The following is a 27,392-nucleotide window of genomic DNA, read 5'->3' as shown; positions in this document are numbered from 1 at the left end:
TCTCTACTCCTCTTCACATATTACTGTGAGTGGCCTTGCTGTAAGATTAAGCAGCTCCTTTAGCACCCAGGAGTCCATCCCGTCAGGGCTCATAGACTTGTGTTCATCTTATGTACATTTTGTACAAATACTATGTACAGTTTGTTTCGATATTCCCAAAGTTGATCCTGCCTCACACTGGTTTTATGGATGTGGGATTGCTGGAGGTTTGTCTCACCAGTAAAGACCAAGGCAAAGAAAGAAATGAGGATCTTATCCTTTTGTCTTGTGTGATGAAGTTCCCTTTCAGCACTAGGCTCATACATTCCCTGATCTTCCCTTTACTGCTGATGTACCTGATGCACTTCAGATCACTTACTGTGTTCAAGTTCAGCTGGATTTTGGCTTCTCTATGCTTTCCCTGCATATTTGGTCAATGTCTTAATACTCATCCCAGTTTGTGTGTCCCTGCTTCCATCTTCTGTATGCTTTGTTTTTGTGTTTGAGTTCTGCCAGCTGCTGCTTGTTCAGCCATTTAGGTCTTCTACCATGTTTGCTCATTTTCATGGTGTTTGGCATGTACAGTTCTTAAGGTTGAAAGAGGACATCCCTGACAATTAAGTTTTCCTGGACCCTTCTCTCTACAACCATCTGCCATGTGATTCTTCCAAGCAAATCCCTGAAAAGGTCAGAATCTCCTCTACTGAAGTCTGGGCTTATGATCCCACTTTTTGCTTTTTTACCTCATCTCAGGATAGAGAATTCCACCATCTTCTGGTAACTGCAGCTAAGGTGGTCTCCAGTTTTTATATCCCTGATCTGTTCTTCCTTGTGTCTAAGTATGGGATCCAATAGTCTTCCCCTCAACAATAATTTCTGTTGTGACATTGGGGTCCACACACTTCAGAAAACCTCTGGATTGCTTGGTCCATGCTATGTTGTTCCTTTAATAGATACTGGCAAGGTACTGCTCAAGGAGGACCAGGTCCTGCAAATGTAATGGAAGTCTTAGGCAGTGTTCCACTAAGGACTGTTCCACTCAGAGATTTGGTTGGTAAAGATAAGAAGAAAGAGCACCTTTTCAAAAGGGATAAAAGGAGAATATATGGAGTTAGTTAAAAGAATAATTACTTGCTTAGTTAATATGAGGAATTTATCTGATTAGGTAGAAGGGATTTGGGGTAGAGATTTTATTTTTACCCAAATACTGTATATGAAGCAAAAGATTAGTGAATATTTTGCTAAATAGCTCAGAAAATTGCAACTAAATATTTTGCATTTCCTCATGCATTATTAACATTGCTTCTGTGAAAACATGATCATCCTCACTATTTCTTTTTGACAGCCAATTCCACAAAAATTTCTGGTAACAGATGATTAAATACATGGAAAGAAGACTGGAGGAGGAAGAGGTCACATAGAATTGTCATAAGCCCTGTGATGCAAAGTTTCATTTTTGTCACTGATTATTTTCTGATATTCAGTTGTTTTCAGTCTTTTACCTTCAGTTATATTTTTTAAATATATTGTTGTTAGAACTACAACTGAATTTTAATTTTTCTTTTTTCTTTGGGAAATTCTTAGAATGGGAGAGTTAAAGCATGTTAGAGACCTCATGTTTGAACGTATTTGAGCTTTGAAAGTTGCAATGTTCTAGTTTTATTACACTGTTCTCAAGTAGATAGTGCGCCCATAATCTTATTAATTTAAGGATAGCAAACACACAGCTGAAGTGCATTCCATTCATTCAGATAAGAGGCGTTACTTGTTCCATATGGTTGTGTCTACCAACCTGTTAGCTAAAACGTGATTAGAAGTTGAGTTGCTTTCTCTCATGCTGCCTTTGTTATGCTGATTATGAGAGTATGTTGCTCCCTAAGTCTGGGCATTTCTTTACATAGAGAGTGATTTTTCACTGCAAAATTACCGTTCCTTTTTTTTGTTGTATGAAATAGCAAAATGAAGTGGTTTGCGTGATGCTTGTTCATGCAGAATGCAGAAAAGCAGCATTTGCTGGTTTTTGTATATACTTAACGGCTGTCTTACTTCATGGGTGGGCTGGACATCCCGCAGTATGAGGACAGTGTGAACGAGGCCTGCTTCTACTACTAAATAATAAACCTCCTTTACTCAAATCACAGAATGAGCCAGGCTGGAAGGGACCTCAGTGGGTCATCTGGTCCAATCTCCCTGCTCAAGCAGAGTCATCCCGGGGCACGTGGTACAGGATTGCATCCAGATGTTTCTTGAGTATCTCCAGTGAGGGAGACTCCACAAGCTCTCTGTTCCAGTGCCTGGTCACTCACACAGTAAAGTTCTTCCTCATGTTCAGGAGGAACTTCCTGTGCATCAGTTTCTGCCCATTGCCTCCTGTCCTATTGCTCAGCACCACTGAGCAGAGCCTGGCTCCATCCTCTTGACACCCTCTCTTCAGATACTTATGTATATTGATGAGGTCCACTCTCAGTCATCTCTTCTTGAGGCTGAACAGGCCCAACTCTCTTATCTTTTCCTTATTAGAGAAATGCTCCAGTCCCTTAATCATTTTTGCCGCCTTCTGCTGGACTCCCCCAAGAAGCTCCATGCCTTTTTTTTACTGAGAGGAGCCCAGAACTGGACACAGCCCTCCAGATGTGTCCTCACCTCAGGGCTGAGTAGAGGGGCAGGATCACCTCCCTTGCTCTGCTGGCAGTGCTTTTTCTAATGCACCTCAGGATTCCCTTGGCCTTCTTGGGCAAACAGCTTGCTGTCCACCAGGACCCCCTCAGGTCCTCCTCTGCAGAGCTGCTTTCCAGCAGGTTGGCACCCAGCCAGCACTGTTGCATGGGATTATTCCTCCGCAGGTGCGGGAACCTGCATTTGCCTGTCTTGAATTCCAGAAAGTTCTTCTCTGCCCATCTCTCCAGCCTGTTGGCTGCACAGGCCTCTGGGGTATCGGACACTTCTCCCACCTCTGTGTCATCAGTGATGTTGCTTGGGAGGCATCTGCCCCTTCATCCAAGTCATTGATGAGCAAGTTAAACGATACTGGGCCCAGTATTGAACCTTGGGGAACACCAGTAGTGACAGGCCTCCACCTGGACTCTGTCCCACTGTTTACAACCCTTTGGTTCAGCCAATTCTCAATTCACCCCACTGCTGACTCATCTAGTCCACACTTCCTGAGTTTGTCTATGAAGATATTGTGAGAGACAGTGCTAAAAACCTTGCTGAGTCAAGGTAGACGATATCCACTGCTCTCCCCTCATCCACCCAGGTAGTTGTTTCACTATAGAAGGCAATCAGGTTGGTTAAGCATGATTTACCTTCAGTGAATCCATGCTGACTATTCCTGATCAGCTTCTTGTCATCCATGTCGATAGTGATGACCTCCAGAATAAGGCGCTCCATCTCGTCTCCAGGGAATGAGGTGAGGCTAACTGGCCAGTAGTTCCCTGGGTCCCCCTTCTTGCCCTTTTGGAAGACAAGAGACATTTGCTTTCTTTCAGCCTTCAGGCATCTCTCCTGATTGTCATGACCTTTCAGAGAGGACCATGAGCAGCCTAGCTATGGTGTTCTCTACCTCTGTCAGCACTCTGGATGCATCCCACCAGGGCCATTGGATTTGTGGATGTCAGATTTACCTAGGTGTTCTCTAACCCAATCCTCCTTGACCAATGGAAAGTCTTCCTTCCAGCATTCCTTTATCCTGGTGTCTTGGGTCAGAGATTCCCAAGGGCTGGTCTTGTCAGTCAGAAGGCTGCCCCCAACCTTCCCATCACCAATAAGGCATTCCCTGTTAGTTTGTGTGAGGCCGAGCAGCCAGCACACCATTCTTTGTGGGATCCTCCACTACCTGTCTCACAGAGTTGTCATCAGTGCTTTTCCAGGAACCTCCTGGACTGTTAGGGCTTTATTGTGTTGCTTCTCTGGCACATTTCGGGGTAGATTAAGACCCCCACAAGAACCAGGGCCTTTAACTTTGAGGCTGCCTCTAGAAGGCTTCATCCACTTCCTTGTCCTGATCAGGTGTCTTGTAGTAAACATACACAACAGTGTCACCTATGCTAGTCTGCCCTTTTATCATAACCCATAAACTCTCAACTCATTCATGATCCATCCCAAGGCAGAGCTGAATGCATTCCAAGTGTTGTCTCGCATAGAGGGCAAATTCAGCACACCACCTTCCTGGTCTGTGTCTCCTAAACAGCATGTAGTCTATCATGACAACGTTCCAGTCGGGAGCTCTCCTACCACATGGCTGTAATCCAATTGAAACCAAAGCCCTGTGATTGCACACAGGTGTCTAATTCGTCCAGTTTGTTCCCCATGCTGCTTGCAATGCTGTACAGCACTTTACAGAAAGTTTTTGATCGCATCAATACCCTAGTGGAGGATAAAAAGGACACCTCATAGTCCTGTGTTGTTGTTGTGGCTTTGGAATATTGTACTCACTGATGGTATCCTCTCTTAAGCCTCCTTTTGCTACTTCAGTGGTTGCTATAGATTTCCCTTCTCACACCTCATGTCTGTCGAGTGTGGCTATGTCCCTCTTCAAATCTAGTTTAAAGCTTTTTCAGTGAACCCTGCTGACTCCTGAGCTAAAGTCTGAGCTAATGTCATACTCCCCTATGTAATGTCACTTCCTATCTCACCTCAATTTCTTTCATTTATTTCAGTCGTTGAGGATGATCGCTATGTGTGGAAAGAAGAATACACTTTACGGAGAATAGACCCGAATGTCTGGGCTGTGATAATGAATTTTTTGGCTTGAAAATCAGGCTTTTACACATTGCTGGTTTAACTGTGCTGACCAGCTGAGTGACTTGAATATTAAAATTAAAAATAAAACAAGAGTAGCTTCCTTCAAAAGAAGGGGTAAATGGGCCATTTTTGCAATTTTTTGTCAAGTATTTCTAAGTTGATGTAGTTGGCTTTCATTGATGAAACACATGGGAGTGAACTTTTCGGGTTTGGGTTGTGTGTTTTCTTTTCCCCAGAATCTTCTGGGGGTTTGAAACCTTTATGACAATTAATTAGAGGTCTCAGAGATCAGTTCAACATCTAGGGATAGTCCAGACACTGGATTTTAACCTTGGCTTAGGTCAAGAAGTTAACCACATACTTAATAGCTTGCATGGGTTTTTACAGACATTGTAGAGCTCTCCTTAGCATTTTCTTAAATAAAATTCTCTTCCATTTGTTTCAGTCATGGAAATGTGTTGTTTAAGGTCCCTATTCAGAAATGTACTCAACAGGTTTCATAACTTTGGCTTACCTTTCATACCTTGTAGGTTGCTGGTTTTTTTGTGGTAGTGGACAGAAAAAGGTTTATGATAACTCAGGTTGAAATGCAGCTCTGGAGAATCTTGGAGGTTGAACCTATGCTTTCTGCCAAAATGGTAATGATGGATGCCCTGTTGATCTGTATACCTCAGAAAGTGTTGCTGTGGGAATCAGGAGATGACAAGTTCAATCCTTAACTCACCACCACATACGCTCTGTGGCCCTTCTCTGCCTCACTTCCTTTTGATAAAGTGGAAATGACAGATTTACTGAATGGTAAATACAGATAAAACTGAGTGTTTCTTTCTTCTTCCTCAAGGTTTTGTCAGAATGTACAAGTAGCTGTGATGAAAAAAAGTGAGGAAAAGAAACTAGATTGATGAAGGTGAAAAATCGCACCAAGAGTGACTGAGAAAATCTGTGAACCTGTCCCTTAGGTGAGGATGTTTTGTCAAAACTGACATTTGCCAACATGATACTTCTTTTGGAATAAATACAAATATAAATTTACCCAGTATTCCCTTAGGGACGTTTCTTAAAAGCAGACATTATTGACTATAGATAGACCCAGAGCTGATAGGAGCATGAAGAAATGCAGTTAGTTTCTTAAATGCTGAGAACCGTGTATGAGAATTTCTTGTATACTTCCTTTGTATTCTTCTAGAGACAGTGAGGATTTCAGTGAAACTTTCTAATTGCGTGTATTAAGGCCGATTTATTCTCCTCCTTGGGCTTGATCCTTCTCACCCTCATTTTTTAATTTCAGACATTTTTTTATTTAACCTTTGAAGAAAGTCTACTTAAAATATTACTAAATCATTTTTGTGTGAGAGAGGTCATTTGGAGAGTGTACGATCATATCAATAGCTATGATTGCATTTTAATCAGAATAAGACCAAATATTGAATGCTGTTTCTTGCCAGAATTACTTCAGCCTCTGATTAGCCTGTTATTTTCTGTGACCAGCTGTCACTTCCAAGCACTTTCACCTAAGCATATGACCAGACTCAGTAAGTGAAGACTTGCCACAGATTTTTGTGATGGGGCTGTTTTGGTTTGGATTTGTTTGGTTTTTTATGAATCCGTAAATAGACCTGTATAGAGATAAAACTTCACTGTGTACTTGCATTCAGGAGTCGTATTAAGGGAATTGATGTCCAAATCCATTTTTCTCCTAGTCAAAAAGTCCTTTCACTTGTTCAAGAAAGATGCCATAACTAGTTGGCATCAAAAGTTAGATGACAAAACAGCTTCCTGGATCTGTTCATTTATAAGGATCCATGTCTGTACTCCATGAGCAACAGGTAGCTTACTTTGTAATTTTTTTTTTTTTTTTTGATTTGACAACAGTAAGTGCTTTCTTATGAATCTAGATAACTGACTCCAATGGCAAATGACTCAATGATCTGATGCTGGGATCAACTGTATTTTTCTCTCTGGTAAGCTTCCCAGAGTACTTCCTCTGTCTACTGAGACCTAAGGTTTTTGAAAGTGTTTTTGGCCCAGCTTGCGAGGAAAGCATAGATATCAATACCCTGCCTGTGACTTAGCTTCTCCAACTTTTGCTTTATTTACAGTGTTGCATTTTTAAAAATATTTTGGCTTGTTTTAGAACATCCTCTGTCATAGTGACGAAATTACTCAGCCCTTGTAACAGTGTCATTCTCTTGAAAATTTTGGGAGGTTGAGTTCAGCTTGTGCATGGTTGGTTGCAGAAGATTTTGCATTTTAAATGAAGAAAGGAAATACCCTACTACAGAGTAAAATTAGAGTACAAATTTTACAGTCTTACTAAAAAGAATAATTGACATTTGAGAAATACATAGGATAATTGCTTTCAAGTAAATTGTCTTAAATTTCCTGTGTTTATGAATTTTTTTCTGTTGTTAAAAGCAGTGTAAAAACATTTTTATGTCAGCTATTTTGGACTTCTAGTTCATACTGTACTTTTCTCTGTATTGAGATTAATATTGAGAAAAAGGGTAAGGCATTTTTGTTATGGCCAATTTATTTTATTTCAGACTATATTATCACTTGGTGAAAGCCCTATTGATTAGCCTTCATGGCTTTACAGAGCTTTTCTTACAAGCACTTAAAGTTTGAGTTGTCTCAGTCCCATAGGACAGAAAGAGAGCTGTTAGTACCATGAAATTCTTCTTCTGTGTCTTTCCAACAGCTTGAAGCCTCCTCTTGGAATGCAGAATATTAGCGCATTAATGTTATTAACCCCTTTAGTACAAAATAGTTTCAGAAGTAAAAATATTTTTGTATCTTCAAAGTCTAAGCTGTTTCTTCTATGTCAGTACAGTTTCTTAAAGCTGAAAAATGTGTTGCTGTGCAACAAACAGATGCTGCTCTAACAATGCAATACATTATGTACCAAAAATGATCTTGGTTTTAATCATAGATGCTGATTTAATGAGAGAAGACTATCTTACATCAAAAATGGATTTAGGGTGTAATTTTGTTTTCTCTATGTTTTCTCTACATAATTAATAGGAATATGGTACCTTATATATTCTCTTTTAAATTTGAAAATGTACTTTGGTTTTATGCCATTTTATACTCCTGTTTTCTATTTCTGCCTGATACAATACTCTTTTTTTAAAATTCCTTTTTTGTGATATGAACAAAAGGGCATTAGTAAATCTTGTATCTTTAGTGTATTTCCTCAGAAAGTATTGCCTTTTAACAGCAGCATTCTGTTTATGTTTAATCCTTTCATTTTGTTCACATCTCCTTTTTCATTTATTTTCTGAATGTTTCCTATCTAGTGTTTTCATCCTCCATTTACCACATGGGACATGTAAGATGTTTGTCTGTAACTAATGTTAGTTTATGGATCAGAAAAGCAACGTTCATCAATATCTTCAGACACTATCAGTACTTTATATCTAGAGAACACGCCTGACCCCCTGGGAGCATTTCATTGTTGATATCTCTTCAGTTTAGCTTTTATTTTATTCTGCAGATATTTTGTAACTTAACTTTAGTTGCTTGCTCTAATCCCTTCTATCACCAATACAAATTTTGATTGACAATTTTACTTTTTGATAAAGTCAGATAATACTATACTTGGGGGGGAAAAAGTCTTCATATTGTGTTTTTAATTCCACTGAACCCAGCAGAGTTAAATGTAGTTTGGATGCACAGGGAAGAATTAATGATTGGAAGATACAGAGTTGGTAAATTATTTATTCTGGCCCTGAGGAAGCTGAAAAGCTGAGTGAAAGACTAATAAATCATTTGTGGTAGTGCTGGTTGTCACTTCCAATTATTTTAGACGGTTTTGTGATAAACTGCAGCACCTGCTAGATATCCTGCACCATCCCTTGATGCTTGCAGTGCAGCTTGTTCAGTCGATTATCAAAGGCAAATTTGTCTAAAGTTTCCTCAGGTTGGAAAGAGAATTACTTTTCTCAGTCACCCCTTCCCCCATTTGTTAAGTTCCTTTTTCACTGCATGAATGTAATAGGCAAAATCAATGATATATGTAGAATTTTATTGACATAATGTACATTCAGGTATGGTTGATGAAACCACTGAGGAACAGGATGAGGGGTGATGTGTCTGTGAGTGTAAATGTACCTTTGAAAAGCTTGCTTGCTTTCATCTCTCTGAATAGCAGTTGTTTCTAACGTATGAAAACTAGTATTGGTCCTCTGGTTTTCAGGATTATGTTGCAGCTAGTGCTGAAGTTACAGAGGAGACAGACTTGAATATCAGTTGACTTTGTCACTTGTTAAACTTTTCTAGTGCTTTTATTCAAAAGGTCTTAGTTTAAAATCATGATTAGATGTACAGATCATGCATGATCTATATGCATGCAACACTTGCATAAATAGATTAAGGCAGAGAAATGTAGTAGCATGAGTGGAGAAAATGGTAGTATGACTGGAGAAAACATTTAGGAAAAATGGGGAAGGGAAGGGCAGGGAAGGAAGGAAGGAAGGAAGGGAGGGAGGGAGGGAGGGAGGGAGGGAGTTGGAAAGATTAAGGCTGTTGGTAGTGAAAAACTGAAAGTGAGATAAAAGGTGAAGAAATAAAGAGCTGGGATGGGTTAGTGGAAGGCAGCTGTTTCTTTCTACCACTTCACTGAGAATAACACTGTTAGTCATCATCTCGCATAGCTGCAGTCTGGGCACCCTTTTCTGAGACAGAAGAACCAGGCCTACCCTGAAAATATTTGTCTTTCCAAACTGAGAAGGTGGTAAAATATAATGCCATTCTATATGCACTGCTAGCAAGCTTCTAAATTGTTGTCTCAGAAAAGAGAAAAGTTTCAGAAAGTTGAGCTCAAAGGTTACATTGTGTGTTGTCTGAAGGATGGGGAGGAGGGAGCTCCTGGCTGTGCAAGAACTTAACATGTTCGGTTTCTTCTCAGCTTGGGGAGAGAACTGTAAAGGTTTAAAATTCCATTTATATTAAAATAAACTAGAGTGCAAAGTAGTCAGCTTAAACCTTTGAGATTCTCTTTCATATCTCTGTTACTGGTGAATGAATGCATCTTACACATAGTGCTGAAAGACCTGCTTGTAAATGTTGAATGGTGTAACTTAAACAGTTACACAGTCAGTTTTCAGTATCTTCTCAATTATCTTCCTAAGCTCATCCGTCCAAATAACACTGAATTCTAAATATTCAGGGTCAACACAACCTACAGCTCCAATCCTTGGAAGGTAAAAAATTCAAGTTTTTTTAACATTGATTTCTGTTTTTCCATTAATGGGTCCCAGCTTGGAATTTCAAGCGAAATCTTTGTTTTAGGAAGTGGCAGTATTTTTACTCAGATAGTTAGTTCTAGAAAAATCAGAGAAGTGACCATGCTGACTAAAATCAAATTCAAAAGGGCTTTGTTTTCTTGTTTTAAATCTTGTTCAGACAGACTTGTTTTTTTCATTGTGCCTCTGTAGGTCAGGAAGGAATCAGATGAAAAATTCAAGCACAGTCACCTTGCTTCCCCAGATGACTTCAATACGGAGATCTGCAGAATTTCAGCTCTAGATCTGTGAACTTTAGGAAAGCTCCATGAATACATCTGTTCAAGTTCCAGCAAGTAGAAACTAGGTGCCAGAAAAACAAACAAAGCTCTGTCAAGGGGTACTTGTTGTCTGTGGGGGCAGGATTTTTTACTCAGTTTCCTGGAAGCTTACTTTATTGTGTCAGTGTCTGTTATTTGCAGGCAATGATGATAGTACAGGCTGTAGGAGCTGATTTATATTATCATAATTGTATTATTATTAGAGAGTATTTCTGTAATGGTATACATTGGTATACACATGGTATATGTGATGGTAACAGAAAATGAGTGCAGCTTGAATCAGCCATTTATTCATGATTTGAACATCTACACTTACGTGGACATTAATTGTCTTAATGTTCCCAAGGAAAGGTGGTGTCTGTAGTAAATCTGGTTTTCAAAAAAGTATATTTTTACTGTAGTAGTTTTGTATTTATTTGTTGCTCCACACAATAAGTATATTTATGAATTTTTAAAGTAGTTATGTGTACTATTGTTTACATGTACAAAATTAATATTTTTTAATTTTGCATGAAAATAAAAATCCAATTATTTATTTTTAGGACTTTAAAATTCATGTTCAGTTCACATTGAGTTAAATGCACAGAGATAGTGATATGTTGGGTTTTTGACATATATGTTAAAATGGGTGGGACAAAAAAATGCGTTTTGAAATGAAAATGGATTTCTTTTATGAGATATCATTTATAATAAACTGAACTGTTAACTCTGCTTTTTAAAAACAGTGAATTTTATCTTCAGTCTTTTTATTCTATTTTAAAATAGAACAAGTCTTTCTGCTTCTCCTGTTGTTTTACAACATTCAAAGTTGTTGAAGTGTCCCATCCAAAACCTTGAAGAAATCAGGTTATAAAAAAGAAAGTGTATCAGCTTTGGAAGAAGAGGCAGGCAACTCAGACTACAAGAGTGTTGTGAAATTATGAAAGGAGAAAACAAGAAGGGCCAAAGCCCAACTAGAACTTAATCTGGCTACTGCTGTAAAAGAAACATTTCTATAAATACATTAGCAACAAAAGAAGGGTTGAAGACAATCTCCATCCTTTACTGGATGTGGCAGAAATATAGTGACAAAGAATAAGGAAAAGGCTGTGGTATGTAATGTCTTCTTTGCTTTAGTATTTAAAAGAAAAACCCGCTGTTCTTCAGGTACCCAGCCCTCTGAGCTGGAAGGCAGGAACAGGGACCAAAATGAAGTTCCTATATTCCCAGGGGAAGTGTTCAGTGACCTGCTATACCACTTAGACACCCACAAGTCTATGGGGATGGATGGGATCCACCCAAGGGTAGTGAGCGAGCTGGCTGAAATGTTCACAAAGTGCTTTCAAGCATTTACCAGAAGCTCTGGCTCACTGGGGATGTCCCAGTTGACTGCGGCTTAGCAAATGTGAAGCCTGCCTACAAGAAGGGTCAAAAGGATGATCTGGGGAGCTAAAGACCTGTCAGCATGACCTCGTTGCTGGGGAAGATCATGGAGCAGATCATCCTTAGTGCCATCACATGGCATATACAGGACAAACAGCCATGATCAGGCCCAGTCAGCATGGGTTTATGAAAGGCAGGTTCCTGTTTATCTAACCTGGTCTCTTATGACATGGTGATCCATTTACTGGATGAGCGAAAGGCTGTGAATGTTGTGTACCTGGACATGAGTCATGGCTTTGCCACTGTTTCCCATAGCATTCTCCTGGAGAAACTGGCTGCTCATAGTTTGGATGAGTGTACTGTTTGCTGGATAAAAACATGGATGGATGGATGGATGGATGGATGGATGGATGGATGGATGGATGGATGGATGGAGCGAGCATAAATCTGATGAGCAGCAGAAGGAAACTGGAGTTATTTAGCCTTAAGAAAAGGAAGCTCGTGAGACTTTATTGCTCTCTACAACTACCTGAAAGGAGGGTTGTATCCAGGTGGAGGTCTCTTACTTCTCCCAGGGAACAAGCAGTAGGACAAGAGGAAATGACCTTGATGATCTTAAGGTATTATCCAACCTAAACATTTCTATGATTCTATTATTCTATCTACTTAAGATTGCTCTTTAATCATCTTACATGCTTGTACAGAAAAAAAATACAACATAAAAGGGCTTTCCTTCAACAAATAATTAGTAATCTGTCTTTGTGTACTGCACAATGGAATAATGTCATCAAGGTAATTTGCATACTAAAGGCAGTGTAGAGTAAAGAACAGTATCCCTGTTTTCCTTAAAAAAAGAAGAGTGTCAATTCCAAATTGCTGGTGAAGGTGTCTGCTGATTTGTTGAACTAGACTGCATACAGTGATTAAAATACTGATTTAATGACAGTTTATCACTCCTGTAAATATCTATGTAGTGCCTTTTCTTCTCCAATAAAATTAATTTAGGAGGTATTCCCAAATATTTAATCCTTTTTTTCTTTGCTATTGAAAATAGTGATAAATTATAAGCCTTACATCCTTTATAGGGTATTTATTGGAAACTATTTTAAGAGTTGTGATAGGAGTATGTCTGGAAAAAAATTGCAAGGATAGCTAGTCCTGATTCAAGCGTAGGAGGTCATACATACCTAATTTACTGGAGTTCTTTGTTATATTTCTGCCTTAAGAGGTAGGAAGACTGCAGTGTATACAGTGCAGTGAGCTGTTCAAAACAATTTTGGCTAACAAGCTATGGAACATAGGAAATAGAACTGAGGAAAAAAAAAAAAAGATACAACCTTTATCTTCTACATTAGACCAGTTTTCAAATCCGCAGTCTCTGTCATTTAAAGCAGATATCCAGAAAGCACAGTAAGGGTATTTGCCAATGAGAAATGATTCCTGTATGAAGATGATTTTTAGTGTTTCCTTCCTCTGAAACAACAGTGAAAAGTGCATATTATAAAAAGAGGGGTAAAGCTCCATTAGTAATAGCAGGGAAGGCAGTAGGAGCATGGTGGCTGTTGGCAACAAATGTAATACCAAGGTGGACTGAGTGGGATCTTGCCTCTCTGCTGAGGTCCAATGATCTCTTCCCCATTTTAGTGTTTGGTGATGCTTCAGCCATGCAGTGAGTGCTGTGTTCTGTCAGTCTGCTTCAAGGGAATAAGTATTAACAAAAGAGAATCTTGTTTTGTACTAAGAGCTTAAAAAATGTTTTGTTGTGTAGAATAGCAAGAGCAAGAAAAGCACTTTGGACTTGCAGTTGATGATAGTGGTTGCTGCCTGGTAGGAATGTTTGTTCTGTGTTCTTGGACCAACCTCCAAGAAAGTTCTGTCCTTCACGTGGAAGAGTTTCGTCCTAATCACAGAAAATTTTCTTCCCCGTGGAACTTTGGGTAGTTATTTAAACTGAAATCAAACAAGTACACAGAAGAGAGAGCTCAAACCCAGAATTTTATGCCTTGATCTTGAAATATGCTGCAGCTGAGTGATGATGAAGATATGAATAATTGAGTAACTTTTAGTCATTGCTAGAATGGAGTAGAGTTTTCCAGCTAACAGAAGTGGTGATAAGTGTTTTTTCTGCAGATGCTGCCAAATACCAGGTTAGCATCAACGAAGAATGTAAGAGTGTTGCTAAGCTACAGAGTAGATTGGCGAACTGTGAACATTATTTAAATAATGTTTCAGTTGTTGAGTTTTTTTGACTATCCCTTATCCCTCTTTTCACTGGATTACATTAGCCAGATGTTTGTCTGTGAGGTGGTTTTCTCCAACTACTTCAAGGTTGTGGCATGAACAGGCAGTTAGAATGGTGCATTGGTACGCTGCTAATCCTATGCCTGTGTCACTTAGCAAGTCTCAGAACAGCTGCATGTAGCTCTTGAGAAGGAGCAGAAAAAGAAATGATACTTCAGAAATTTCACAGGCAAGGAACTACTGGGAATCATTCGGAGTTTTCTGCCAGAATTACGCAGATCACTCTACTTGAATAACTTGTGTTGCATCTTTTAAAGTAGGTGAGAGTTCATCATAGGTCAAGAGCTGTTGAGACACACAGAACAGTGAAAATAAATGCTTTTTCTTTTTACAAAGAGATCATTCAGAGATGCTGCTAAGTGCTTTCAGTCCCTTACTTGATCTGAAACAGAATATGCTTGTAGTTGGCCTTTGTCAGGTAATTTCATGACTTGCTTGGGAACAGGTTGTGTGATACTGAAAAGTAAACTACTGGTTATGTTTGCTCACTATTAGATTGCTGAGTGGTTGAAAGGGGAGGGAAAGATTCTTTGGTTACTGCACTGTTTTTGTCCAGAGCTGTGCAAGTTCATGACTCTGCCATGAGAGTCACAGATGATGAATTATATTTGGAAATCTTAACATCGCAGTCCAGACAGACCTTCCTAAAAAACATATTGAAGATTGAAAGTGTGGGTGATTACTACTCGTGGGAATGAGATAAATAGTTCCTTATTGTTGCAAAAACCTTGTATATGTGGCTGGTTTCAATAAGGCTTTTATATGCTCAACATTGAGAAGGATAATTCTTGGAGAAACCTTTTGAGACTTGTGCTTCACACTGTATCACTGCAGTTATCTGGTGACCAGGACCTATGCTGTTGGAAAGAATCCCTAGGCATGTGGTGTGACCCCAGCCCGGGATTTGAGTCTTATGTTTTGGTTATAATCCTTTGCTTTCTGTCAATTAACATTTTAAGCTTTGGGTGCTATTTAATTTTTTAACCTTTCAGAAAACCTGTTAACTAACAGGGAAAGCTGGCTGTTGTGATGGGCCATTATGTTCATGAGTGGAACTGAAATACAGTGGCTTCATCAGTGCTGGAGTGTGTGGATGCCCTTGGCCCTTTCTGGTATAATCAGCAGCCTTGGACACTCTTGTTGACCAGTGCCTTAAAAAGGCAGTATTCTGTCAATGGCACTGATTGGGTTGCATTGATCTTCATTTTGATATTTTGCTTCTCTATTTAAATATCAACTAGTCTTTCCTGTTAGTTTCTTCTAAATGCCTCCATCCTGCTTCATGGTTTTGGCAATAGTTCTCCTGTGCGCTGTTTGCAGAAATAACAACAGAGTCAGTCTAAGGACAAAGTTGCATCGCTGCTCCAGATTGTTAATTTTTCTCTCTAAAGATTTAGAAGATTAAATTTCAGATGTGGACATTATTGAATAGTATTTAAACACTAATTAAAGGTGCTTAGTATAAAACTGTGAATATTGCTTGTTCCATTTGGAAGTTGGAATTTACTTCATTGCAGAGCAGTATAAGCTGCTAACTGAACAGTGGCTGCAGTCATCTCTTAACTTTGCTCTTACCTGGATATTGACATTGTAGATATTTTCAGACTTAGCAGCTTATTATTTGACAGTAGAAATCAGGCTGATAAATGTAACTGGGAACTGGAAAAATATAAATATGCTCCTTAACCAAGTCTTTTCTTGATGAAAATGTGTGTAATGAGATGTAATTTTTTAAGAGTCTGTATTGCTCTGTATCCATTCTGGATTTATATGGGGGGAAAGAGATGCAAGATATGGGCATTTGATTTCCAGCTTCTTGCTTATTTGCACGGTGCATTATTTATTAGATGATAAAATAGTGAATTTAAGGCATGTGGCATGTTTTGTTTTTCTGTCTTTAATGTCTGTGTATCAGCACTACCATTTACTGAATTGTGCTTTGAAAGGACACTTCTGTTTTGTAAAACTGGGTTGAAATTTGGTTTTTGCATAAATCTAGAAAAACACTGTTACACTGAATATTTGGCTGAAGAATTAGGCTTTCACTTTTAGCCATTAGATCTCATAGGTAATTCTGTTCTTATTTTGTGTAAAGATGGGTCACTTCGTCATGCAGTTGTTCAGCATGCCATGTTGGGAAAATGCTTTATTTCATAACAAGAACTCTGGGAATTGGGAAGGCAAAGATCAGGGCAATTTGAAATCAGTCTTGAATTTTATTTTGTGCAAATAGCCTCTGTGCTATTCTCAGCCTGCTGATATTTTGAGTTTTGCAGCTACTTGAACACTTGCGACTTCTAATGCTACATTCATGCAATGGGAGAGGTAATAGAAAATCATTGTGTCTGGGTTGTCTTTGTGATTCATATGACCATAAGAAAAAGATTGAGAGTTTTCATCCTGACTACAAAAATACAAGTTTGTGACTTCTTTAAAAAGTCTGTTTTAAACACATGTGAAGCACTTGTTTGTTTTCAGGACTAATAGCTGTATTTTGAAGAGAAAGAGTTTCACATTGCCCAACTTTTGAGTCTGACATTGGTGACTCTGCTAATTGTAATAGAGCTGTGGAACTGTTTCATTCCAGATGGAACTTTAATCTGGCTTCTGATTGAGCTGAGTGTCCTTGTAGAGTCTCTTAGCATCTGCTTTGGAAATGTATATAACATTATTCAAAATTTGTACCAAATTAAACCACCCTAAGGCTATAATTCAATTTTTCTTTATTGAGAAATGTATTGTCAACAACTTTATGGCAAAGAGTAAAATCTGCACTAGATCTATTATTTTTTTGGCTATTAACTTGTCATTTAGGTTACTGTGATTGAATTTCCAGGTTCTTCAAGTTTACCTTATCAATTGTAAGCTCACACTAAGGAATTAACAAATAAGGCAAATGTGGTCTCTTGGTTTTTTTTGTTCATGGGGTTTTTTTCACTGAAAGTAGATGAGCTAGAATTGATGCTTTCCAGCATTCATGATTGGACTATATTTTTATTTATCAAATAGTAATGTTTTAATAATTCTAGATAAGTTCTGTGGATGAAGTTTGAGATACCTGTTTGGATTGAAAAATCCTAAAGAATGCATGAAATATATTGAAATACACCGTATCATATAAATTTATTTCTGTATCTTATTTTAGTTTCTCTTGTATCTGTAACAGTTAATGATTGTGACTTTTCTTATTTCTCAGTTTTCTAAAGTCTTCTGTATTTAATTATAATTTTTATTATAAAATCTTCTTGAGCTTAGTAGAGCTGCTGTTTTGAATACCAGTTCTGTTACTAAAGATGGTCAGATTAGGGTAGCCAATTGATGCAGTTTTTCAGTTAAGACATGATTTGTGAAATACTCCCCAACTGGTTATATGGAGTCTCTAACGAAGTTACGACGTGTTAGGCAGCTGTGTACATTGATGATAATGTTCAGTAGATACTCTTCTTATTCCAGTTTTGGTCATGAGCAACATTTAAAACCACAGAATTATGAACTGAAAGTGTGAGAATCTGACTACCAGTGTTTCTGTATTTTGTTTATTCATTTTTTTGTTCTTTTGTTTCTTTCTGAGTGGAAGAGCCACAAGCACTTAGCCAAGTTCAGTGCAGTTAATAGGTAGAGCAATGTGTTAAGTCCCTTTATAATCTACTTTTCCTATTACAACTGTGGTACACTATAGAAAGCAAAGTAGAACTTCTGATGTACAAATGCCATTCTCTCCACTTCCAGCAGACTGACTTGCCCAACTTGCTGGAGAATGGATGTCAGGATCTACCATCGAGAAAGGAGTCTGAGCCCTAGTTCACTGACATCATCCCCACTCCAGCTTCATGCAGTGTTAGATCTCCCCATCCTCCTTCATTAAGTTCCTGTGCAAGTCTCTATGCATTCATTTGGATTTGTGTTGAAGGAAAAACAGAAGTTATTTATTTTACATTCCAGATGCTTCTGGTAGTTGATTTAAAAACAGTTAAATTGTTACGAGAACAGAATTGCAACCCTACAAAACGGGTTAGCCATTCAACCCATGTAAAAGAAAATCTCCACTTTCCTAACATATCTTCCTTTGGACATGTTAGCTGCCTTACTCCATCTTTCTTCATGCTCCATCATTTATGCTTGAAGAAGTTTAGACAGGTTTGTGTTTCCAAGGTCTTTTGTCAGAAGAGGTTGCACACAAGTTGCTTCACAGCAGAAGCCTATCATCTGGAGGAAGGCAGTGACAGGGCTGAAATGGGATATCTGTCTCCTGTCAGATAGCCTTAAGTGGCATTAAATTGTCATGCATTTATTAGAGTGTACAGAAATCGCAAAATTTTTGTGGTTTCTTTCCTTATGCTTCAAGCATCCTCATTTATGTGTTACAAGAGACAATAGTTACGAAGTGAGTGTGGACAAGATAGAGACACAGTTGCCAAATCAATCTCTCTGGTATCTTAATGCCGTCAGCTGGTACTGAAGACTGAAAATATATGAACAAATCACTCATTAATTTCTTGAGAGGAGTTGAAAAGTAAATACCATCATACAGACTGTCTTTCCCAGCACAGTGTTGGAAAGACCACAAAACTAACACAATTTCAAAGAAATGGGTATCTAGGAATGCAGTAATAATATTCTGCCTTTTATTCCACCATCTTTCTTCTAATATTCTATATTTCAGTACCTCTTGGGAATTTGCTTTTCCAAGTTTTTTCATATCAAAAACAAGTGAAAAAAGACTCCAAAAAAATCCTTGTTCATTTACTTTCCTGAATTCTTCCATCCATGACTTACAGACCCCCATCATTGCTTTGTGACTTGACTGTTCACTTGGTTACTTTCAAACCTCTGTTACTTTTTTATGTGCAGAAAATTGTTGTAATCTGGGAAATTTTACTTTGCAGGCATATATCTAGTTTTGAAAGGACTTAGTATAAATTAGGTCTTTGCTTTTAGTCACAAATAAAAAGGCAATATTCTAAGGGTTTTTTAAAGCACCCAATGACAATTTTCAGTCTCCATGGAATAAGAATTTTCTGATGGTTCGTTTCATTTATTCTCATCTGATTACATGAAATTGAAGAATAAAGCATGGAGAAAAATGAACGATAAGAAACATGGTTTGTGGGAACATGACCTACCTTCAGGAAGTCACTGTTTCCCTCTTCTTTCTCTTGTATGAGAATTTTTTTTTGTAGGTCACACACACTGTCAAATATCTAGTAGGATCCCCAGATTGGTGGTGTTGCCATTCAGCTGGCCAGCTGCAGAGATAAAGCTATTTCAATATCTATGTGATACCTGCATGGTTGTACCAAGAGGAGCTGCAGATTGATGTACAGTGTATTTAGATTGTGGTTTGACAATCATTAAATTACTGTTTGACATAGTTGAAATTATTTGTAAAAGTGTGAAAAAGTAATAGGCTCTTTCTTGTGAGTTTTTAGCCATTGGTTATTAGTAAGTTTAATTTATCCTTACTAAAAAGAAATTAAATTACCTAAATACATATCTCTGAAAAATGTAGATGTACTTCAATGAAATTGTTAAAATCAAAAAGAAAAGGGGTTAAATAAAGTGAAAATATTTAATTTGTAGATACTTGAATTTTGGTTTGACCTATGTTTGTTAAAGGCAGATATGTTTGTCATTCTGATGAAGATGCATTTGTTCTTACTTTGCTGTTGACAGAATCTCACCTACTCTTCCCATTTATTATGATAATAGTCTACCAGATGTCATATGTCACAGCCTAGTGAAGTTGTCTCTGCCTATTACCACTTACATATAATGTGCATTCTAGTTTTTCTTTCCTTAATTTAGGAAATTTTATATGCTCTTTGACATCCCCTGTTTTGTTAGGAAAAGAATAGAGGCAAACTATTTAAAATATTTGAAAGCAAGTTTAGAAAGAGTAGGCTATTTCTATTTCCATTTTAAATAGCATTATGTCTGCCTTTGTGTGGATGGATAACCTGAATCTCATACAAATGGTCATACATCTTAAAACTCTAGTAAGTTACACTGTGGAAATTTCTTTGGAAATTGCTGGTTTCAGTGGACAGATGCATAGGTAAGTGCAAATAAGAAAGGCTGAAAACACAAATTACCATATGCTATGGATACATCTAGTGGTAAGAGCAACCGAAATCACATCTCTTTAGCTAAAACATAAAACTGGACAATAGTCTTTCTCAAAAGAGTTATAATCTAAAGGACAGGATAATATCTTACATGTATGTACAGATAGAAGAGTCAAAACAAGTTTTGGCGCAGATACAGCAAAGCTGCCTTTTGACTGTAGGTGTAGCATTGTACATCCCTGTGTGTTAAAACCGTATGGAACTCACACCATGTTTGTGATGATAGGAACCTCATGTTACAAAAGAAGTAGAGCTACCTGAAAGCACAGCCAGGTTGGGGAACTAGCACTTTTCAATTGTACTGGAAAATTTTATTCTGTGCAAAGCTTTGTGCTGAAAAGGTTCATATCTTGAAAAATGTATATTTTCTACAAGTGTGAGCTGTGTTCATTTTGCACTGTGTATCAGCAAGGAGGATCACACTGACTTTTCTTTCTTCTGTTTTGTTTTTATGTTTGGGTGCTTTTTTCCTACTAAAAAAAGGTAAAAGTGCCCCCTAGATTTATGGATTTTTGTGCTTACATGCTAGAACCTACAGAATTCCATTTAACATGTTTTCTTTCAAAATCAGTATTCAGAAGTTTAAAGGCCTTTTTTTTTTTTTTGTCCAGAGCAACAAGAAGAACGTGCAACAATCAGCGATGTAATGTAGTTTGTTTTCTTACATTTTATTGTGGAATTGTTGATACATAAGGGTAACTGTTGCATGAAAATGCTTTTGTTCTTCTACAGTAATATTTTAGATGAAAGAATGAGTTCTTCTCTGTACATTTCTGAAGGGATCATTGTAGTCCTTAAAGCTGCATTATATAATGTAATATAGATGAATGTGACAAAAGTCAACATAGGAAACTTACACTCGAGGTAGAAGAACTCAGTATGAAGCCTGAAATTTTTCTTTTACATTTGCAATATCTGTGCAACCAGAATTGACCAAGGCTCAGAATATTTGTAATTAGACGGTCCTTTAAAAAAAAATATTTGAAATAAAAACTGGGTCACTGTGTGAAATCAGTATTATACTCCTGAAATTTCTTTCAAAATGAGTTTTAATTTCTCATTAATAAAAACCCAGTACTTAGGTTTAATTTATATGTCTTTCAAAGACTTGAATTTTTCAAGTGACTGTATTTTAATTTCATAATTAAAGCAAAGGAATATGTTAAATTGTACAGATTAATTTTCTGTAAAAGTCAAACCTGTGTATGTTCAATAGGAATCCCTCTTTTGTTGAAATTATTATCTGTCAGATGTCCATCTTTGTAAAATGAAAAGTAGAGGAGAGAAATGTATATAAAGTAACTGGTTTCTTGGGTTGTTTTCCTCCCTTCTCATTAAACAAAATGTAGATACCAAATCCCAGTCCTGCTGCAGTCCTGTTACACTGAGCAAAAGGCAGGCTTGATGCACAGAAAGAAACTTTTTATTCAGTCTTATGTTGAGAACATTTTCCTAAGTGAGAAAAGCCTATACTTAGAAAATATTTCTACCTTTCTATAGCAAAGACATCTGAAGTATTTATACCAATTTTAATAATGGGGCATCAAACAGGGATATCTTTAGGCTAATGGAGCAAGTATGTATTAGTTGATGAGCTGTCTGCACTTTTGAATTCAACATTTAGACATGATTAGAGGATGGATGCACTTTCTTCAATCTGGATGCAGTAGCAAGTTTAATAAAGCTGAAATGACCATCAGTTTTCTCTCTTTACAGTCCATAATGCCAATTAGACAAATATACTTAAAATTTCTTACAGAGGCCTAGATCTGAAATAAAAGAAGCAGTTGTTAAAGCATTTAGAAATAATTCTACCATAAGGTTTGGTTTAAACTTGTGGTGTAGGCTTGTGGACTCTGCTCTGTTTTCCAGAGCTTTTTATTTTCTTGTGATGTTAATATGACAACATAATTTTAAATGGTCAAATTTATTTTGTAGTATGATTCTTGCTCAATTTTTTTATCCAGATGTGTTTTACGTAAACACCAGTAATACAGTTGGTGGTGTTTTCTAGCATGCCCAGCACTTCATTTGGCAATATCTAAATTAGCAGAATATACTTTTTAAAGTAGAATCAATAACTTCATATTAAATGAGCCATTTTTTTAATTGTTCAATCCTTCTTCTTTATTTTTTTCAAGAATGGCTTAATCATGTTTCATACCTGATCACTTTGTCTGCAGATTACCACTTTGTTAAGTGTTTGTAGTTTATTATTTGTTTCTCAGTAGCAACATCACTTCAGCTCTAAATCCAAGGAAGAAACAAATATACAGATTTATTTTTATTCTTGCATTTTGTCTGCATTTCACTCACTTGTTTTCATTTGATTGGGCCAAATAGGCCAAAGAGAAAACTGTGACACTGTATGCAAAGAGATGAAGTTAGTTTAATTGTGAATTAATATCATTTTAAAAAATCAGAATTTAGTTGTTATGAAAGATGCAATTCACAAAATACTACCATTGACTCTCATTCAAAAAATATATTTAATGTAGTATCAAAACCATTTAATTTCCTTTAAAATAATGCCCAATCTCTGAGCACTTTTTACTGAGAATAGGTATAATCTCACGTGTTGTGTAATCTTACTAATTTTAGCTGAAATCATTCCTTTGCCTTATCAAAGTCAGCTCTGCTACAGGGAGGTGGAGGTGTGCTTCTCTGCAGTAGTGGTTTTCTCCCAAGCAGAACTCCAGCATTACCAGTTCTTGACAGCTGCAAGCCAGCCTCTGGGCATCTTGCTAAATTTTCAAATGTAATTATACAGTAGACTTCCTTTAACAAATTCTGTGTTCCCTGCTATAATTATAACAGCTCTTGCCTCTAGCCTGTTCGTTATCTTACAACCCACCTCCATATCTTCCACTGCTGGCTAATGTTATCCAGTAGAGGTGATGGATCTAGAAAAGCAGAGTTAATTCTCCTTATTGTCTTGAGGATGGTTTCATCCGTACAGATGTATTCATCCAATACAGAACCATCCATTTCTTCTGATCCATTATACTCAAATGATATGTCCCTTAAAGCTGAAGATTGTTCTCTGATTCACAGAAGAGCTGTTGATTAGCATGCCACTTTCATTTTTCAAACAAGTTTTGATTTTCATTACTGGACAAGAGTTAAGGAATTATTAAGAGCTATCCATGAAATGGCTGAAGAAGCCAGCACAAAGAAAGGAGGTCTTCTAAAAACACTTTGTTTTCATGCTGTGCAGTTCAGGGTATAATTTCCTTCTACTATTTGTGTGTTAGGTTTTTGTGTATGAAGCTGTTCATCCTCCTTTTAAGAACACACATGTAAATGCAATAATAAAAATAATCAGTGATGCATCTTTTCTTACATGAAACTACATAATTTTAGCCAAAGAATGATGACACAGGAGAAGTTACCCACAGATGTTCTCAATCTAATATTGGCTCATGACAAGAAAATTGAAAAACAATTGTGCTGGGTAATAATCTCCTGTCCACCTGTCTGTTAGCAAAGGAAGTGATGGGTTTGAATATGGGAGTCTGAAGGTAGGAGGTGAATAAGAGAGAACCTAAGCTGTTGCAGATCTGCAGAGACACTGCTCCTTTTTCTTCAGGTTATTACTGTAGCTGGCTGTGGTAGGTGGACTGGCACTGAAGAACTGTATTGCCTGGAAGGAGACAGATTACCATTCTTTTCAGTCTGTCCTGCAGCAGGATCAAGTACTTTGATCAAACCTTTCCTGAGAAGCTTCAGTTAGTGACATACCCCAGCACTACTTGAAGTCATGGTCCCACTGACTTTCCATAGTTTGCCTACATCTTTCTAAGAATTTTGATGTCCAAAACTGTATAAAGTACAGTAAGAGATGGAAAAAAATAATTCAGTTGTTCACATGCAGGTGCTGCCACATGTGCACACACCCAACCATGTGCACTGCGTGTGCTTGCCAGTGTATTTAAGTGAGATGTTTTTTTCAAAGATCCAACAAAATTTACTCTTGATTTGTATTCTCTGTTCATTGACACCCTGTGTAATAGTTCACTGCTGGTCCATTTTGTTGATAGTTGATATCCATCATGCGTCTTTTCTAAATGTAGCACTTTTGGTTTGTCTTTATTGGTTTCTGACCATATCTTCCATTTTTCAAAAGCGTTTGGAAATCTGTCCTTTAAGGTGCTGCTAGTTTCTACCAGCGTTCTACTGACTGCTGATTTTAAAAATACTTACTTGGAGTCACTAGGATTGTTATGAAAATACCAGATAGAAACAGATTAAACAAATGTCTCTGAGTTACATTTGTAATGTATATATATGGTTTGAGAGAGCTGTTAAAAATATCTTTTTTAGAACAATTGCTTTCTGATTTCAATAATTTTTGTGTCCAGCTTATAATGATTATGTCTGGACAGTATTTTGTTATATATGGCATCAACAATGCAGAACATGTTTAAAATCTCTCTAATCTCAAGCTTGTATCACATCTACTGTTACCTCCCATCCATGAATCCACTTAGCACCCTCTCAGTGAAATAATTCAGATGAGTTTGAAGGGATCAATAATTTTTTTCTCTATCTTCTTTTATCTTCTTGAAATTTGTGCAATACTGGGTTCTAGAATCTTTTCAGTTTTCACTGGTAGACTGTAACTTGTAGGTGGGACTTAGGCCACCTGGGGAGACTGGAGAGGGCTTGTTCTAAGTTTGGTTGATTGGGTTTTTTTTCTTTTCTACTTCTTTTGATTTTCTTTATTCTGATCTTTTAGAAATAATGAGACAACAGATCCTGCTCTGTTATGTCTTTCTCCGCAATTTTAAGCATAACTTTTCGAGTTAGGGTTTGTTGGGGTTTTTTTTGTTGCATTCCTTTTGTTACTTTATTTCCTCTCCTTGTTTGTAGCAATGGCATGTTTGTCTTGTATCACTGTAGGTCTCATTGATCACTGATACAGGACATGGATGAAAACTTTTTTTCTAGTGAGACAAGCTGACAGGATGTGTAGAAGAAATTTTCTTTGCTTTTGCATGTTTTGTAACTTCAAAAAGGCACAGTTAGGCTCATAGCAATAAGATTTCAAAGGTTACCATTAGAATATTAAGTGTTCATTTGTCACAGTTTATATACTAGGTGGAATGGCAATAAACAGGTCAGTTCAAAAGGGAAGTGAGATCCAAAATTTTGCTTCTCTGAAATGTAAAATTAGAGATGATTACATAGTAAAATCATCATCATTCTAGCCTTTTGAACTGCAGGCCATTTAAATGGGTCGGTAAAAAATTGAGGTAGGTCAAGGGGGACTTTGTCCTGGATTGTTACATCAAAACATATTAAGGAAATCCTTTTATCCTGAATCACTGTGACTTTGGTATTGGGTAGGGTGGCCTATGAGTGGCCTTTTCTTGATGTTTAATAAATTTGTGCATAATCACTTAACTTTTCTTGTATATTACAAGATAGAGAATTTCACCCTAAAATAAAACTGCAAAATTAGGAGCAGTGAAAGCAGGGTGGATTTTTTTTAAGGTCTGTCATATAAGCTGAGCCCTCTTGCCCACCAACAGAGAATGAGAACAGAAGCCAGTATATTTATACCGATTGATACTGTCTCTTTAAAATTCAACGTTTTGTCTTTTACCTTTCAGTTTGCTTTATAGGTCACTTAATTTTTGTTACTTTCCTTTGTTATGAGCTAAGAACAGAATATTGCTGAATATGCTAAAATAGATGTATATTTTTTAAGGTTGGCATTTAAGCAGACGAAGAATCATGCTTAATGCTGCTGTGATAATAAATAGTACTATAATTGATTGTTGATAGAAACCCTTAAAATACATTTTTATGGTTGAAATGTACTTTGGATAAACAGTGTTCAGTTTGCCTATTAAAATAATTCACTATATACCATGGTTTCTTTGAGTATTAAGGAAGTAGGACTTTTCCAACAACAGTAATTGCTTGACACTGCTTGACCTTAATGCAAAGCTACAGTATTTAATGAACAAACGGAGGGAATAAAGTTTTGATAAATAAGGCAATTTTCATGAAACCTTTAGAAATATGCTTGAAGTCTTTTAGTGTTAGATTGACAGTTTCTCCTTTTGTGAAAAGAATAAGTGAATAATTTAAGGCTATATTTCATGTTTTCAGATCTTCATTCTGTCATATAAATAATAGACTGTGAAATGCAGCAGCTCCTGCATTCACAGACTTAATAGACCTGTACAAGTGGATATCTTGCTTGGCTCCTGGCATCTTAAAATGCTCTTTTGTGTGTATGTATACCTGAGAAGCAATGCAGAATTGTGACTCTTCAGTAACCAAATTCCATATTTTAAACATAGCACATACTCTGTTTTTAAAGGAATTGTTCTTCTTAAAATATTTTCATTACATCTTGATGTTGATGTTAGTATTTTTGGGTTTTAATTCTGTATTATGATGGACAGATGTCAAAAAAATAGCACATGGCTATTTGAAATTAAAGTCTAATTTAAAATTTACTTACCTAAAGACAGACTGAGTGAAAAGCATTCAGGTGTGAATTCCTCAGCATGGATCTTTGAAATACCATTGAATCTTGATGAGAAATTAATCAAACATATTTACTAAAATAGTGAGATATTAAAGTAATTTGTATTGTTGGCTACATGTATTCTTAGTTATTATTTTTTTTTTATGGAAACAGTATTGGGGGAGGAAGAACAGACAATAGTAAAATTAGGCTTGTTTCTTTTCTTTGTTCCCATCCCCTTTTCCTCCTCCTGCCCTTTAGTTTAATGTCTGTTGAAAGGAGAGTGAAGTAAGACTTAGTGAGAACAAGTAGCAAAGCATTGGGATGTTTTCTTGTTCTCAGTCTTCCAAGCAGAATATAGTTATGTGACTAGTGGACCACAGGAAGCATGAATACTTCTTTGGTATGTGCTATTGTACCTGTTTTGTTACCTTGAAGAAGTAGCTCCCCTAAACACTTCCATTTATAGGTTTAAGGCAAGTTACCTGCATTTCCTTCCTGATACCTACTTTAAACATTGGAGTAATTCTAGTTGCTAAGAACCTTCTACTAGCATGTGATACTGAACTCCTGCTTTCCTCTGTCCTGTGTGGGAATGGAGGCATTTGTGCAAGTAAGGAAATACCTTTGTTCATATATCAAAGGCTATTTTCTGTAAATGATGTTCAAGAAGTCTGACAGATGGTCTGCATTTTGTGCAGTCCTTATGTAGGTTCCAGAAATGTCTAGTAAGGATCCTTCAAAGTGAGCTGTCTACATGAGGATGGCATCACTTTTGCTAAAATACAGGCAGATTCTTTCAGTTTGTGTTTACTAATAGTTTAGCTCATGTAGT

At 37.1% G+C, this 27,392-nt stretch overlaps 1 protein-coding gene across 1 annotated transcript in view; it reads left to right on the top strand.

The window, feature by feature from the left end:
• The window catches only part of TBC1D5 (TBC1 domain family member 5), a 317,175-nt gene that overhangs the window by 39,731 nt on the left and 250,052 nt on the right, over positions 1–27,392 (top strand). The gene's annotated exons all lie outside the window — the stretch shown is intronic.

The sequence above is a fragment of the Coloeus monedula genome (assembly GCF_965178545.1).
Source record: "Coloeus monedula genome assembly, chromosome: 1".
Lineage (NCBI taxonomy): Eukaryota > Metazoa > Chordata > Aves > Passeriformes > Corvidae > Coloeus > Coloeus monedula.
The sequence above is the reverse complement of the archived record's forward strand: the minus strand, read 5'-3'. Positions and strand labels throughout refer to the sequence as shown.